Genomic DNA, 18,188 nt, shown 5'->3' with positions numbered 1-18,188 from the left:
ATACCTATAGGGGGTGTGAACAGTCTCGGCCATCCTCTTGGGCATACCTATAGGGGTGTGAGGAGTGAAGGCCATCCTCTAGGGCATACCTATAGGGGTGTGAGGAGTGTAGGCCACCCTCTAGGGCATACCTATGGGGGTGTGAGGAGTGTAGGCCATCCTCTAGGGCATACCTATAAAGGTGTGAGGAGTCTCGGCCATTCTCTAGGGCATACCTATAGGGGTGCGAGGAATGTCATTACCTATGTCATTCGAATCCGAATGTCATTACATTTTGTGTGAAGGGAACCCCAAGCTGGTGGATGGACGGAAGGATGCCGATAAGAGGAAATAAAGGAGAAAGGAGAGAGAGAAAATGCTAGGCCTCCTCACTCTGTGCCTGGCAGAGAAAGATGTAGAGTGTGACCACAATGTTGACAGATATAATCTGTAGTAATTGCTCCTGTCATGCGGTGTGGAGACCTGGGACTTGAAGAAGGCCCTTGGGAGTTGTGGCAGGTGACAGAAACAGGGAAAAGATTGTGAGACCCCGGCTGTTGCAGCTGTCAGTCTGAACATTCACTAAAAGCATCTTTGGCAATCATCCGGGCAATAGGCCATGCTTTTGTTTTGCGATGTCTCTTTCGTGTGTCCTAACGCTACTTCACGTCCTGCAGCAACATCATCGTAAAATTTTTTACCGACAATGTCAGGAGTTTCCTTAATGTGTGAAAAATCTGAATCCTTTAATGCGCAGGAATAAAAAGGATATCTTTGCATGCAAGTACGAGGAAGACTCGACCCAAAAATGGTTCCGTGAGCATGGGAGCTCACTTCGCATTTCCATCAACACGAGTCCTGGATGGAGATCAAGAAAAACAGAGAGTCAATGAGGGAAAGATACACATTGGTACAATCGGTGGCAACGGTCCAAAAGTACCGGGGAGTGGTGTTGATTACTGAGACTTGGAAAAGACGTCTGAATTAAACACTTTCTATATTGGTGTAGAAGAAACACAAGCAGAGCTGTTGACATAAATCATCCGCAAGGAAGTTATAAAAACATGAAACATTCATGGACCGCTTGCTCAGTTAAGATTGTGGCACAAGGCGAAGCGTTTATTTGAGTCGATCTGGCTGAATGACTGTCCCAAGACCAATCATTTTTGAGCTTGCCAAAATGGGGTGCGTTAGTAATGAGAAAGGACCTTTTTGGGGAGGCATGTTAAAAAAAATCTTCTGCCCCCACCCCATTCCAGCTAAAATTGGGTAAACTGCATTGGAGCTCCCACTGCCCAGGACTCTGTGAGCAGATATTTATGTCCGGCTAAGAGTGCCGACACCGAATGCCGTCCCAGCTGTTTCCAAGCTCCGCACCCTTATTGCGAAGGCGTGCAAACATTTGTCTGGACCCCTGCCTCAAGATCTTGAGTGGTTCCTTGCATCGCATGTTTTGCTGTGAGTCGACTTCGGGCATACCTGTGAATGGAGGCTCCAGTTTAGAGAACACGGGGCAATGCACTGCATACCAGGAGCTCTGCATACCAGGAGCTCGGCCCAGGTAACCCGGAGAAAGGACCGCGGGCCGGAGGAGCCTTGGAAGCATCACCGGGGTTAAGCAATGGAAGCAAACATGAGAATCTCGGGTTTATATCTGCAGACAAAACCTGCGAGTAGACTAGGACTCAGTTCACTAATCTGGAGCTTTTATTGACTGCTGGATCATGCAAAAAAAAAAAAAAAAACAGCAAAGAAAACAATAATAATAACAATAAAAGTAAAGAAGAAGGTCCAGGAAACCCTTTTGCGATTATATAAAAAGTTTGAATCACCTCATTCTTCCACTGATGTGCATTCCTTGTACATCACGGTCGACGTGCCAAGAGAGTTGCCTTTGAAAATTGCATGAGAGAAAGGGGTAATTTAGATTGGTTGCCATGACTATTATCAGGGAGCCCTAACGTGCCAATCATATGCTCTGCACATGAACCTGATCTCACCTGCAGTAAAAATAGGAGGCTTTGTAGATAAAAGAAAAAAACGGCCATAAAGTAATTACGCTGGAGGACAGAGCATGATCACACAGGACTTGGTTTTATGAACACAGACAAGAGCTCAGGATGTGCAATCCGTTTCGGGAAAGAACGGGCGAGGAGATGAGTTATAAGGGAGAAAACGTGTTTTCAATTATGTTGTTTTGCTCTGTTCTTATAGATCTCCAAATCTTGGTGTATGTGGTGAGAGCTTTTTCCATGTAAGGGGTAGCCTTGGCTCATTTGTCTCGATGACACCAGAAATGTGCGCCGATGATTCCAGCACCCAATAGTGTTCACCCTGGACGTCTGGCAACTCCTTCGGATGGTATAGTAAAAAAGGGCATGGTCACCACTACTTAGGATCCGGTGGAGAAGGACAGAAGAGACTCTGCTATTTGCCGCTTCAATTTCTGCAAATGAGATTGTATTGCCAAACGTTCCATTGCGGCTGATAACATATATTGTGAGAGCTGGCAGGGTGGCCTCAAAGCTGTCTAGTCTGGGTCTGAATCCCGACCCAGCCATAACTGTCATCTCGGTGTATTACAGGCAGGGTGATTCATCAATTTGTGTGCCATCCCTGCTTCGGCACAGTCCTCTATCCCGGTTTTATTCATTCCCCTATTGTGTCCAACTTTCCCAAACTACCCCACTGACAATTTGTAGCTAGTTTACCCTCGCACGTCCTCTTGTTTGTCGATGAGCCTCGACCTTGTGTACAAAATAAATGAATAAATAAACTGTAAACATTCTATCCCCTTCAGTTGTAAATGTTGTTTGTGTTCCCTTTAATAGAGAAGTTAGGTGTTTCTAAACCCCAAATCCGAAAGACGTGTCTTCCAAACCCCAAATGTTAAGTGTTTGAGCGAGGTGTTTGAGGCAAGTGGGTTGTTCAAGCTCAATCAACCAACCAATCAATGGAAACGGTGATGTGGCAGATATATCGCTGCCTCTTAAAATTCTTACATCCTCATCATGTGCGGTTTATACTCGTAAATCTCTCTTAAAATCCCATCTTTTAACAGTTGCTTTTTATTCATTTTTACTTTGCCTACCCTCTCCCTTTGTAAAGCACTTTGGGATTTGGCTTCGAAATGACAAGGGTGATTTAAGGAAATTGATTGACTGATTGATATTCCTCTTGGTTTACATAAATAAACTCTGCCTCAGTGGAAATTATTTTTGACTACTTTTCCAATGATTTCACTTTCTACCGAACAATCTTTCACCCCAGCAATGGCAGAGCAAATGCATCACTTGACACAAGTCCATTTATCACAGTCTACAAAGCATTTGTATGCAGTTCTGCAGTTCTCCCCCCCCATGGCATATGGCTGGAAAAGCATACTAATCTATGACGTACTATAATGTATAGGACACTGATGCAAATCTAAAGCCAAAAATATTTACAAACTTCCAGAGGTTGTTTGATCCAAATATTTTTATTAAATAATAATGTTTTAAAATTTTTATATTATTAAGTTTATTAAATATATTAACTATTAAATTAAATTGCACATTTCAACTTTTTCATATTTATTTAAATTTGTTTATATTTATTTATTTATTATTATTATTTATTATTATATTCTTTGATTTATTATTATTATTATTAATTTTATTATATTAGAATTTATTTTCTTTATTTATTTTATTTAATTTATCATTTATTTTATTTCTTTATACTGTAATTTGTTTAGAATCTCATTTGTTTTTTATTTTTTGTTTTTTATTTATTTATTTATTATTACTGTTTTTTGGTTTTTTTAATTTATTTATTGATTTTACTTATTTATTTAAATTTATTATTATTAAATTTTATATGTATTATTAAAATCCAAATATTTTAATTGAATAATAATGTGGTGCTCCATGTCTCCACCATCTCATGTCATTTCCCATCCTTGCTTACAATCTTTTATACTCTCCTTTAACCCTGCAACTTGCAGCTAGGTTACTATGTTATTTATTTATTTATTTATTTCACTTGTTTGTTGTGCCCAACTGTGGCCCCAGTGCCCCACTGTCAGTTTGTTACATTTTAATCGCCATCACCTCACTCTTCCATGAGCCTCAATCTTGAAGACTGTTGTATACACACACACACACACACACACACACACACACACACACACACACACACACATACACACACACACACACACACACACACACACACACACACACATATATATATATATATATATATATATATATATATATACATATAATCATATATATATATAGATATATATATATATTGTTACGGTTTTTAGAACCTTCACATGAAATTTAGTATTAAATTTCCTTATAAATAACCCCTGTGTACATTTCCCCTTGATTGGCTGTTAATTGAAATAAGTGCACCTTAGTTAGTCCACATTGCAACACGTAGCAAATCCTAGGACCTCTCTATAGTTATTTCATTATTCTGTGTTTCAGTTAAGACCATGTATTTCCAATAGTTGACTCTACGTTGCATCAATCAAATAAGATAGAGCCCTTTCAATATCCCCAATGGCCTCCTAAAAGTGCCAGTAATGCGGCGTTCGCCGCCATTGCATGGGGCTGTGTTTACTGGCTCCACATCGCCCCAAACTCCATTACGCACGTGGTCAAGCCGGAGAAGAAGGGCGTGGCCCACACCTCGTCATCGAAGGTGGAGCCAGGGAATGCCCTAACAACCAACCAGGAATCAGTGGGCATGGCTTGAGAGGGCGGAGAAAGAAAGATCTGGCAGGTTCGTGAAGGTTCGATGGGGCGGGCTATAAAACCCATTGCGCGGCGCCCCCACCGAGTTCGGTTCGGTTCTGGAGGTTGAGTTGAGTTCCGAGGGAAGGTGCGCTGAAACGAGTTCTGAGTTCTGTGGAGGGAGAGCGCATGAGGCAGAGGACGCAGGAGGCAGAGGACGCAGGAGAAAGCTGCCGGTGTGAAGCCGAATACGTGGCGCTGCTGGCTCTTCGCCTCCAGCCCGGAGCAGACCTGCTTGCCGTGACCTGCAAGAAAACCTTCCAGCCTGGTTGTCCTACCTGAACCTTCTCATCCCTCCATTCATTCCTGCCTGCAACCCCCTTTTGTGTACGTGAGTTTGTTCTGTTTTGTCTTGTCCCTGGGGTATAAGTTAAGCCTGTATAAATTAAGAATTGCACTGTGTCTTCAACTCCTTCTGTAAATGACCTTCGTTTCTTCTTCGTCTTTGCGTTTTGTGTAAATAGTAATTAATAAATATCTATTCTCCCTTCACCTTTGGTTTCTTCTTTCTCATCCGATCGCTTTCGTCCCTTCTTTCGATTGAGCACCTGTGGCACGATTTTTGACCGAACCGCTTCGCAATCGGGTTAGTCTTTGCTAACGGCTCGGATTCCGGACTGCTAAACCACTCGGCAAAATACCATCTTGTCCGGGATTCGAGCGGTACTTGTCTCCCTGTATTGCGGAGGGATTGATAAAGGCATTCGGCTAATACCTGGACCAATAACCCTGATCAATCCCTCCCCCCCCCCCCCCCCTGCAAAGGAGCGTTACAAGTACCAGGATCGGTGACGGCCAGTATACAGGACAAGGGGCTAACCCCCCCTTGGTAAGGGGAGCGCCGTCGTCGGATTCCGTAACAATATATTGTTGCGGTTTTGGAATAAAGGTTAATTCCCCCTCGTAGGTAGACGCACCACAACATGTAGCCTCGCGATAGTTCAGTTATTTCTTAGTGAATGTAAGCGTAGCCCTTTCCTGTGTTTAGTTTTGCGTTGAGTAGGCCAGTGAGCTTAGGTGTTATTTTGGCGCTTTGCTTTGGTGCTTTTGGTTTGGCGCTGAAATGCCACGCGGCAGGCCTGAACAAGTCTACCGAGGCCGAAGGGAGGTGCGGCAGGAGGAGTGGTCGGTAAGCACGAGCCCCCAATCAGGGCTCGAGGGGAGTGGCTAACCACGACGACCAGAAGCGGGGTTTGGAACATTCGAGTTGGGCCGGGGCGGGGCCATATAACCCTGCTCCGAGCTCCCCCACCTCAGATGGGTTCAGAAGCAGATGAGATGCGCGCGAGTTCCGAGATGAGATGAGTTCCCGGTGAGTTGAGTGCCCGGTGAAAACAGTTGAAAACGAGTTGAGTCCTCAGTTGAGTTTACAGTTCCCCGTGAGAGTGAATTGGGTTGAGCTTGAGAACGCGAGTGGAGCTGCAGAACGAGCGAATTGAATTGCCTATTGTACACGAACTTTCCCCGTGCCCTGCGCTCTGCGCTGTATTAATCGCGCGCTCGAGAGGACGCCCCATGCTGGCCACAGACGCGTGATTTCCTCCTGCCTGCCTTCGCCTGCTTACGTGCCGTGAACATCGGAGAGCCACGCCGGGCGATCTGTCCCGGAGCGACTGACAGCGAAGCGCGCTTGGCGCACGAACCTCTTCTCCTCCATTTCCCCATGGGAGTGAGTGGGCCCTGTGTCTGGGAAATTTAAACTGGTTAAGCTTCTGCTCTGTGTCCCCCTTTCCTCCTTCATTCTGAATCATTGTACATTGTAAATAAATTGTGTTCTTCCTCTGATTTGACCGTCCTTCCATCCATTGGCTCCTGTCCCTTCCATCCATTGGCTTCGCATGGGACGAATAAAACCGCTCGAATCGGGTTCCAATAAAAGTAACAGCACGAGTCACGTGATACGCATACCGCTCGGGCATACTCGAATAAGCGTGGCTTGTGCGAGGCTCGATCCCCGCTTTCGTGGCAGCGTGGGTTAAAGGTACGTGCGAATTTGTCCCGATACCCTTTTTCATGTTTGCCCGGAAGTGGCGATTCGGCCTCGCGGACCCGAAGACCCAGGGGGAAAAAAGGGGTTTAATCCCCCCATTGTAACGGGAATGGGCTTCAGGAGATCCGCAACCAATTGGTGTCAGGAGTGGGATTTGAACCCTGAAAAATTTTTTTGGACAAATTGGCCACAGCAAATTGGTGTTTGGGGGTGTGAGATAATTGTACCTAGAGTGCGCTTCGCGCACTCCAAATTACGAGCGCACGAAGTTTAGTTTTAAAATCAAATTTGAATTCATACCATGGCTCGCCAAGGTGGTCAAATGCCGGTGTGGGTAGAAGAAGAGGAATTAATGACCCAGGACCCACAGGAGGAGTTGGTCGACGAAGGGAAAATTGATGAGGGTGTGGTAGCTGGCGAAGAAAATGGCAGCGCCTCATACATGGCGGCGGAGCTGAGCCCGTGGCACCAGGGGACTGGGGCAGAAATAAGTGTGGCAGAAATTGTGGCAGAAAAATTGTGGCAGAAATAAGGGCACTTATGGTCAGGACGAGTGAAGACAGGGATAAACTAAAGGAAGAAATGAACAAGATGAGTGAAAAAATGGACACAATGGGGGAGGCAATTGGGCGCAGGTTGAGCGGGAAGGTCGCAGTGGTACGTGACGAGGTAACGCGGTGTGGGGATGCATGAGGAGCGAGGTAGAGCGAAGGACAGCCAAGTTGACCGGGGCTATGAAGGTCGCGACTCGAGAGGAAGTGGTGGAGAAGCCGGCGATCGTCGCATTGGAAAATAAAAATTTGGGGGCGCCAGCGAGGGTTGAGGTAGAAAAAGAAATAATTGGAATTGAAGAGACGGGGGCTGAAGAGACGGGAGCGAAAGTGAACAAATCGCGGGAGGAGGTGATGGAACCCGCGCAGAGTCTGTGTTTGCACCGTGATGCCAAGCTTGCTAACTCAATGGAAAGTTTGCAGGTGCTGCCGGGGAAGGAGGTCCCCGAGGGGAGTTGCGAAAATGGCGCGAATGTGTTTGGGGCGAACGGGTTTTCGGCTCGCTTGGGACAAAGGCGAGACCCGGGCGTTCGCGATGGGCCCATTGTGCGGTGTACGAGTGAGGGTGGCACAATTTGCGAAGGGCCCATTGTGCGGTGTACGAGGGCGACTGGCACGGATTGTGAGAGGGAGTCCGTACCTGAGTGTGTGAGAGAAAAGTGTGCGCCGGAGTGTGCAGGAAAATAGTGTGTTATGGAGTGTGTAACGAGAGAGTGTGCGCTTGGGGGTGTGGAAAAAGAGTGTGCACCAGGGTGTGCAATGATGGGGTGCGTGAAAGGTGCGAGTGCGCCTGGGTGGTGTGCACCAGAATGTACGAGTACGGAGTACGAGAGGGAATGCACACCGGACTGTGTGCGGAAAGAGTGTGTAATGGAGTGTGTGGAAGGCACGGGGGTGCCTGGGTGTGCGAGTGTGGCGTGGGTCGCGTGTGGTGAGGACGTGGCTCAAGCATCGACACTGACCGGGGGGGGTAGTGCCTAGCAGGACGGGTAGCAGACGCGAGCCCCCGGTGAGTTGTGTGCTGCAGGGACCGGAGGGAATCCGTGCTGCGTCGGTCTCACAAGGACCGGCGTGCACGATTCGTGCCTCCGGCCCCCGCACTGTATGGTTGGTGCCGTGCCGTGGCAGCAAAGGCGATCGGCGAGGTTCAAGGGGAGGTAGGAGTTTTCGGAGCCGCGCATCCTATCGGGTGCGGTGATCTGGCCCTGGCCGGCTGGGTCCGCGAAGGAATGGAGCCCCCACCTCGGCCCATCCATTCCTCCCCCTTTGGATCATAAATGCCGGACAGACACCCCATACAGGCGACCAACAACCTGCATGGATCACTCGGCCCTTTGAGGCCAAGCTGTGACAACGTACATCCACTTGGAGAGGCTCGTAGTGTAGCGGACTGATGAGAGTAGTGTACCCCACGTGGGAGAATGGTAGTGTCACCATTCCTCACACGACGGGGCCCATGAGCACTAGTTTAGGGGGATGGCGGTGATAGGCACATGGAGGTGCCAGCAATGGTTGCCCCCATGGGGACCGAAGCTAGCCGAGGGAGGGCTAGGATAATTGTTAGGGATATAGAAGCCCTTAGGGACCAGAGTTAAGTCATGACACCTGTACTATAGAGGGGACGTATGTAGCTTCGGTGGATGTTAAAGAAAAAGGGAGTGCATAGTGTAAAGGGACGACGAGGGAAGCATGCGTTTTAGGGGAAATCAGTCAGATAGATGATGCTGTGCGTGTGAGGAGTTGTGTAGTAGTGTTTGAGGAATTGTGTTGAGGTGTGTGAGCATAAATGGTGTGCGAAATAAGTGGTGTGGAATGCTTGGTGTGGAATAAAAGGTGTGGAATGGATGGGGCGAAGGATTGAATGCGGAGAGGTGGAACCCATTCACGAAAGCCCGGGGTGGGTAGTGTAAAGCCAGGTAGAGGGCATAGGTAAATTGTATGGATATTGACACCTGTGGTGCGAGTAGTGCAAAAGTAGTGCTTTGGAGGGTGCATGAGTGAGTCAGTGACATGGCTGGGCTTGTGGCTTAATTGGTGGGTGTGGTTATTGGGGCACTCCGCCACTGGTAGTTTGTCAGCCAGGTGAGGCCGCAGGTAGGCTCTGGGAGCCGGTTAGGTTCGTTGTTGAGTGGGGCCCGAGGATCCCAGCAGAGGACCCGGGTTGCCCGATGCCAAAGTGGGCACAGAGGGGGTAGGCGCCAGGGAGGGCCTTCCCCAGTTAGGTAGTCACGAGGAGCAGGTAAGCTCGGGTGGCGGCTTAAGTGGCGGAGGTGCGCAGGTAGGTAGACCTGCTGGTAGGGCCACACGACCCAGCCCCGAAATTGTGCGAGGGCACAGAGAGAAAATTTGCGGGAGTGAGACCCAAATTCAGAGGGCACCACAGAGTGGGCAATGGGAATTCGGGTTCTCAGAACCACATAGTTTAAAGAGGCCGATTGGCAGGGTACGACCACGGGTCGTTTAAATGAGTAACGTATTAGAATAGTTAGGGTGTGAGAAATCCCTTCGCACCTTCCACAGCCAGTCACCGAGGAGGACGAGCTCCACACCAGGGTTTTGTAAACTCTTTGAGTTGTGAGACGCGTCATGACGTGATGTGACATTGTGTTTGTTCCATCCCATTCTTCCTGGGAGGGATTGGGAGACGAATTTGGTATAGAGGGGGCTATGGGAGACAGGACGTAGTGACGGATTGTAAATACAAGGGGGGCTAGGGTAGTGTAGCCAATGGTGGGGGGTACGGATGGCTCGGGATGAGCCTGTTCTGCTCGCTCTTCCGCGTCCCTCGCACCGCACCACCTTGTTTTTTCTATGTGCCACTGTGTGCTTTCCGCTTGCTTGTTGTGCCTTGTCTCTCCCCCCACCCCAGGACCATTTTGGAAGCCGAACTGTGCAGCACCATCGACCTGTGCAGCATCCTTTCTGCACCTTGCTGCCCTGTCTTTGCTACATCTGTGCAGCCAAACTGTGCAGCACCTTGCTGCCATGTCCTTTTGCTGCACCCTTGTTGCACCAGTGCAGCCGACCTGTGCAGCACTTTGCTGGCAAACCTTTTGCTGCACCTCATCACATTAATGGACCACAAACCTTGTGGCCTTGCACCTCTGCTGTGCAGCATTTTGCTGCAAAATCATCTTGCACCTTCGGACCAGTTGTTTGAGTGGCGTTGATGCCACGCAGTTGGACCACGTGAGAACGGCCCTGCTGGCCAAATAAAAGCTTTTTTTTTAATGGAAGAAGCAAGAAGCAAGATGCAAGAAGAAAGCACAAGTGCCATTTATGAGTGTGTTTTTGCTGTGTTTTCTCTCCCCTCCAATCTTCTCTTCCAAAAATAACTGGTCCTGGGTTATAGAATTGTAAATATACGTGCTTGTAAATATAAGAATGCTGCCCACCGGCTATGTGTTTAGTTTGAAATTCCGGAAATACTCGGGCAGTGGTGGGCGTGAAACTGTTAGGAAGCTGCTCAACGCAATAGGAGGGACATATTTAGTGCTAAAACTGTCGCACACACGGGTCAGAGTAAACGGTAGGGGGAACCACACCTATGTGTCACATTTAAAAGTAAGGTTAATTTTGCATGACAGGCTCTACCGGTCGTTCCATTGGTGGTTTCGACTCAGGCCGAGTCTGACGAGAGAGGGCTGTAGTATTGCGGTTTTGGAATAAAGGTTAATTCCCCCTCGTATGTAGACGCGCCACAACATGTAGCCTCGCGATATTTCAGTAATTTCTTCGTGAATGTAAGCGTAGTCCTTTCCTGTGTTTAGTTTTGCGTTGAGTAGGCCAGTGAGGTTAGGTGTTCTTTTGGCGCTTTGCTTTGGTGCTTTTGATTTGATGCTGAAATGCCACGCGGGAGGCCTGAACAAGTCTACCGAGGCCGAATGGAGGCGCGGCAGGAGGAGTGGTCGGTAAGCACGAGCCGCCAATCAGGGCTCGAGGGGAGTGGCTAACCACGACGACCAGAGGCGGGGTTTGGAACATTCGAGTTGGGCCGGGACGGGGCCATAAACCCTGCTCCGAGCTCCCCCACCTCAGATGGGTTCAGAAGCAGATGAGTTGTGCGCGAGTTCCGGGATGAGATGAGTTCCCGGTGAGTTGAGTGCCCGGTGAGAACAGTGGAAAAAGAGTTGAGTCCTCAGTTGAGTTTACAGTTCCCCGTGAGAGTGAGTTGGATTGAGCTTGAGAACATGAGTGGAGCTGCAGGACGAACGAATTGAATTGCCAATTGTACACGAACTTTCCCCATGCCTTGCGCTCTGCGCTGTATTAATTGCGCGCTCGAGAGGACGACCCACGCCGGGCCACAGATGCGCGATTTCCTCCTGCCTGCCTTCGCCTGCTAACGTGCCATGAACATCGGAGAGCCACGCCAGGCGAGCTGTCACGGAGCGACCGACGGCGAAGCGCGCTTGGCACGCGAACCTCTTCTCCTCCATTTCCCCGTGTGAGTGAGTGGGCCCTGTGTCTGGGCAAGTTAAACTGGTTAAGCTTCTGCTCTGTGTCCCCCTTTCCTCCTTCATTCTGAATCATTGTACATTGTAAATAAATTGTGTTCTTCCTCTGATTTGACCGTCCTGTCCCTTCCATCCATTGGCTTCGCATGGGATGAATAAAACCGTTCGAATCGGGTTCCAATAAAAGTAACAGCCCGAGTCACGTGATATGCATACCACTCGGGTGTACTCGATTAAGCGTGGCTTGTGCGAGGCTCGATCCCCGCTTTCGTGGCAGCGTGGGTTAAAGGTACGTGCGAATTTGTCCCGATACCCTTTTTCACGTTTGCCGGGAAGTGGCGATTCAGCCTCGCGGACCCGAAGACCCAGGGGGAAAAAAGGAGTTTAATCCCGCCTTTATAACGGGAACGGGCTTCGGGAGATCCGCAACAATATATATATATATGTGTGTGTGTGTGTGTGTGTGTGTGTGTGTGTGTGTGTGTGTGTGTGTGTGTGCGTGTGTGTGTTCAAGGTCTGATGTTTGCAAATCTTGTGATGAACAGCAACAAATAAACTTTTCCCCGAATATTTACATCTTTTCTCGTACAAATTATCAACACTTTGAAAGAGCTATCGGATTATTTGTTTGGATGAAGACATTTACAAGCATCTGCTCTGTTGCTCCAACTTCTTCATTACCGAGCATCTTGACCAAGCCTGATCAGAAAGCAGTTTAATCACAATTCACCACTCCTGCAAAACTACTAGCTCACTGAAAGTAAAATCCCAGCTTTATTCCTCGTTTCGAGGATTAGTAGAGTGTTGGGAATAGCTATAAACTGTCGTCCTGGTGTTTCGCGGGCCATGGTGCCTGCCTCAAGCCTCAACTTGATTAAATAACACCACTTGTCACACTTGTGGTGCTGTCGTCCCTCGGATGCAATTTACACTGGCCGTCCTCTCTGCCAGCATTAGTTGGTGGATGTTTTAAAGACCCCATGGTGTCGTTCTCAAAGAGTTTGTTCGCTATTGTCATCATCATTGCCAAATTCAAACCCTAACCTACAGGGGGCGTTGCATCAGCTGAAGGTCCAACACCAAGCAATGCTCCCCACAGGCATCTGCTGCATATGAAAAAGAAGAAGAAGTAGAAGCGTTTGGAAGGGCGAGCGAAGTGATGCACCACGGGATAAGGATTACTGAACCTTGGACTCCGATACAACTTTATCAGGCCACGCACCATCTCTGATGTTTGTGGCTTTCGAACAACAGAGTATCAGACATACGGTACCTCAGGGACATCCTGGCCATGGCAAACTGCTGCAAGAAGCATATACTGCAGTGAAAGAGGCATATTTTAATGACTGCACATGTAACAAGTTTGGCCTGCAAGAATTGTTTCGGATTTTCTATCTTCATGAGGACGAGGCGACGCTGTCATTATATATCAAAGTTAATTATAAGCTTAGGCAACCGTTTCAATTCACGATAAACAAGCAAGCAGTTCAGCTAGCAACTGCTGGACAAGAATGTTGTGCAGAATTAATCGCACATGTTTGTTGGGTTTGCCATTAAACTTTCTGCGAGGTGCATCTGTGATGTGACTCAAATAGTTGAAGCCTGGGAAGCAGATGATCATCGCTGCATAAAAGTCATTAGTGATCCTGTTGGGTGTGCAATTATTAGATTAATGGCTCCACTCGATGAGGTTGTAATGAAACCAATGAACAAATCCACATATATTCAACAAAATAAAGATGCTTCTTATTCGTAAAATCTGCACCAAGGTCTCATACTTATTTGCTCCGAGAATCAGTGTGATGTGTGAAGCTGACTTGATGGCTCAGACTCACACCCATATAAGTATGCCCCCAGAGGATGGCCGAGATTCCTCACAACCCCTATAGGTATGCCCTAGACTGCCTAGAGGATGGCCAAGACTCCTCACACCCCCTATAGGAATGCCCTAGGCCTAGAGGATGGCCAAGACTCCGCACACCCCCTATAGGAATGCCCGAGAGGATGGCCGAGATTCCTCACACCCCCTATAAGTATGCCCTAGAGGATGGCCGAGATTCCTCACACTCCCCATAAGTATGCCCCAGAGGATGGCCGAGATTCCTCACACCCAATAGGTATGCCAAAGAGGATGGCCGAGATTCCTCACACCCCCCTATAGGTATGCCCTAGAGGATGGCCTACACTCCCCTCACCCCCTAAAAGTATGCCCTAGAGCCTAGAGGATGGCCAAGACTCCGCACACCCCCTATAGGAATGCCCGAGAGGATGGCCGAGATTCCTCACACCCCCTATAAGTATGCCCTAGATGATGGCCGAGATTCCTCACACTCCCCATAAGTATGCCCCAGAGGATGGCCGAGATTCCTCACACCCAATAGGTATGCCAAAGAGGATGGCCGAGATTCCTCACACCCCCCTATAGGTATGCCCTAGAGGATGGCCTACACTCCCCTCACCCCCTAAAAGTATGCCCTAGAGCCTAGAGGATGGCCGAGACTCCTCACACCCCCTATAGGTATGCCCTAGAGGATGGCCGAGATTCCTCACACCCTATAGGTATCCCCTAGAGGATGGCCGAGATTCCGCACACCCCCTATAGGTATGCGCTAGAGGATGGCCGAGACTCCTCACACCCCCTATAGGTATGCCCTAGAGGATGGCCGAGACTCCCCTCACCCCCTATAAGTATGCTCTGGAGGATGGCCGAGACTCCTCACACCCCGTATAGGTATGCCTAGAGGATGGCCGAGACTCCTCACACCCCCTATAGGTATGCCCTAGAGGATGGCCGAGACTCCTCACACACCCTATAAGTATGCCCGAGAGAATGGCCGAGACGCCTCACACCCCTATAAGTATGCCCCAGAGGATGGCCGAGATTCCTCACACCTCCTATAGGTATGCCCGAGAGGGTGGCCTACACTCCCCTCACACCCTATAGGTATGCCCTAGACTGCCTAGAGGATGGCCAAGACTCCTCACACCCCCTATAGGAATGCCCTAGAGGATGGCCGAGACTCCTCACACCCCCTAAAGGTATGCCCCAGAGGATGGCCGAGATTCCTCACACCCTATAGGTATGCCCTAGAGGATGGCCGATATTCCTCACACACTATAGGTATGCCCTAGACTCCAAGAGGATGGCCGAGATTCCTCACACCCTATAGGTATGCCCTAGGCCTAGAGGATTGCCGAGATTCCTCACACCCTATAGGTATGCCCTAGGCCTAGAGGATGGCCGAGATTCCTCACACCCCCTATAAGTAAGCCCTAGAGGATGGCCGAGATTCCTCACACCCCCTATAAGTATGCCCTAGAGGATGGCCGAGATTCCTCACACTCCCTATAGGTATGCCCGAGAGGGTGGCCTACACACCCCTCACCCCCTATAAGTATGCCCCAGTGGATGTCCGAGATTCCTCACACCCTATAGGTATGCCCTAGAGGATGGCCAAGATTCCTCACACCCTATAGGTATTCCCTAGGCCGAGAGGATGGCCGAGATTCCTAACACTCCCTATAGGTATGCCCGAGAGGGTGGCCTACCCTCTCCTCACCCCCTATAAGTATGCCCTAGAGGATGGCCGAGATTCCTCACACCCTATAGGTATGCCCTAGAGGATGGCCGAGATTCCTCACACCCTATAGGTATGCCCTAGGCCTAGAGGATGGTCGAAATTCCTCACACCCTATAGGTATGCCCGAGAGGATGGCCGAGATTCCTCACACCCCCTACAAGTATGCCCTAGAGGATGGCCGAGATTCCTCACACCCTCTATAAGTATGCCCTCGAGGATGGCCGAGATTCCTCACACTCCCTATAGGTATGCCCGAGAGGGTGGCCTACACTCCCCTCACCCCCTATAAGTATGCCCTAGAGCCTAGAGGATGGCCGAGACTCCTCACACCCCCTATAGGTATGCCCAAGAGGATGGCCGAGATTCGTCACACCCTATAGGTATCCCCTAGAGGATGGCCGAGATTCCGCACACCCTATAGGTATGCCCGAGAGGATGGCCGAGATTCCTCACACCCCTATAAGTATGCCCTAGAGGATGGCCGAGATTCCTCACACTCCCTATAAGTATGCCCCAGAGGATGGCCGAGATTCCTCACACCCCCTATAGGTACGCCCTAGACGATGGCCTACACTCCCCTCACCCCCTATAAGTATGCCCTAGGCCTAGAGCCTAGAGGATGGCCGAGACTCCTCACACACCCTATAGGTATGCCCTAGAGGATGGCCAAGATTCCTCACACCCTATAGGTATCCCCTAGAGGATGGCCGAGATTCCGCAACACCCCCTATAGGTATGCGCTAGAGGATGGCTGAGACTCCTCACACCCCCTATAGGTATGCCCTAGAAGATGGCCGAGACTCCCCTCACCCCCTATAAGTATGCTCTAGAGGATGGCCGAGACTCCTCACACCCCCTATAGGTATGCCCTAGAGGATGGCCGAGACTCCTCACACCCCCTATAGGTATGCCCTAGAGGATGGCTGAGACTCCTCACACACCCTATAAGTATGCCCGAGAGGATGGCCGAGACGCCTCACACCCCCTTTAAGTATGCCCTAGAGGATGGCCGAGACTCCTCACACCCCCTATAGGTATGCCCTAGATGCCTAGAGGATGGCCGAGACTCCTCACACACCCTATAAGTATGCCCTAGAGGATGGCCGAGACTCCTCACACCCCCTATAAGTATGCCCCCAGAGGATGGCCAAGACTCCTCATGCCCCCTATCGGTATGCCCTTGAGGATGGCCGAGACGCCTCACACCCCCTTTAGGTATGCCCTAGACTCCTTGAGGATGGCCTACACTTCTCACACCCCCTATAGTTATGCCCGAGAGGATGCCGGAGTCTCCTCACGCCCCCTATAGGTATGCCCTTGAGGATGGCCGAGACGCCTCACACCCCCTTTAGGTATGCCCTAGACTCCTAGAGGATGGACTACACTTCTCACACCCCCTATAGTTATGCCCTTGAGGATGGCCGAGATGCCTCCCACCCCCTTTAGGTATGCCCTAGACTCCTAGAGGATGGCCTGCACTTCTCACACCCCCTATAGTTATGCCTTAGAGGATGGCCGACACTCCTCACACCCCCTATAGGTATGCCCAAGAGGATGACCAAGACTCCTCACACCCCCTATAGGTATGCCGTAGAGGATGGTCAAGACTCCTCTCACCCCCTATAGGTATGACCTAGAGGATGGCCCAGACTCCTCACACCCCCTATAGGAATGCCCGAGAGGATGGCCGAGACTCCTCACACCCCCTATAGGTATGCCCTTGAGGATGGCTGAGACTCCTCACACCCCCTATAGGTATGCCCTTGAGGATGGCCAAGACCCCTCACATCCCCTTTAGGTATGCTCTAGACTCCTCGAGGATGGCCTACACTCTTCACACCCACCATAGGTATGCCATAGAGGATGGCCTACACTCCTCACACCCCCTGTAGGTATGCCCAAGAAGATGGCCAAGACTCCTCACACCCCCTATAGGTATACCCTCGAGGATGGCCTACACTCCTCACACCCCCTATAGGTATGACCTAGAGGATGACCGAGACTCCTCACACCCCCTATAGGGATGCCCTAGAGGATGGTCAAGACTCCTCGCACCACCTATAGGAATGCCCTAGAGCAGGGGTTCTTAACATTTTTCCCTATCAAGACCCCCAACGGATTGCCCACGATGTCCCCATCCCCCCTTCGCCAGACTGTTCACCGACCAAGACGCACCGTAGGTGTGCATAGCTAGGGGGGACTGGGGGCATGTCGCCCTAGAATTTTTTTGATTTCTAGGTGCTCTGTGGTGCATTCTGAGGGGTGTTTTTACTTTAATTACTCCCACCAGTGAGTTATGCATTCGATCGTGTCCGTCCGTGTGTGTGTTCGTGTGTGTGAACGTGTGTGAACAAGATATCTGAAAAAGTTCTGAACGGATTTGGATGAAAGTTGGTGGGATGATTGCCCTTGGGATAAGGAAGAATTGATTATTTTTTGGTGAAGCTCAGGATATTAATCCGGATCGAGGAATTTTTTGAAGGATTTTTTTACCATTGGAAGATAGGGCTCAGCAGCGGCCACCCACTGCGGGCGCTCTACTGAGTGGCGTTCTAGTTGCCTAATTTTTGGGTTGAAAATTGGTAACTTATTACCCAGAAAATGGGCCATGTTCGGGGATCCGCGCCTGATTACCAGTCCCATTAGGTTCCAGTGTGACTTCAAAATATCTCAATAGCATCGTTTTACATATGGATAATTAAGAACAGAACAGGAAAGAAAATCATTAGGATTTTATCCCTATTTATTTCTTTGCTTGTTTGCAATTTTTTATTATAATTTATTACGGGTCCCATACCCCCAGATTTTGGTCCCCATACCCCCAAGGAGTATGGATACCCCAG

The sequence above is a fragment of the Myxine glutinosa genome, chromosome 2 (assembly GCF_964187855.1).
Source record: "Myxine glutinosa chromosome 2, kmMyxGlut1.1, whole genome shotgun sequence".
NCBI classification, from domain to species: domain Eukaryota; kingdom Metazoa; phylum Chordata; class Myxini; order Myxiniformes; family Myxinidae; genus Myxine; species Myxine glutinosa.
Note: the sequence above shows the minus strand (reverse complement) of the source record.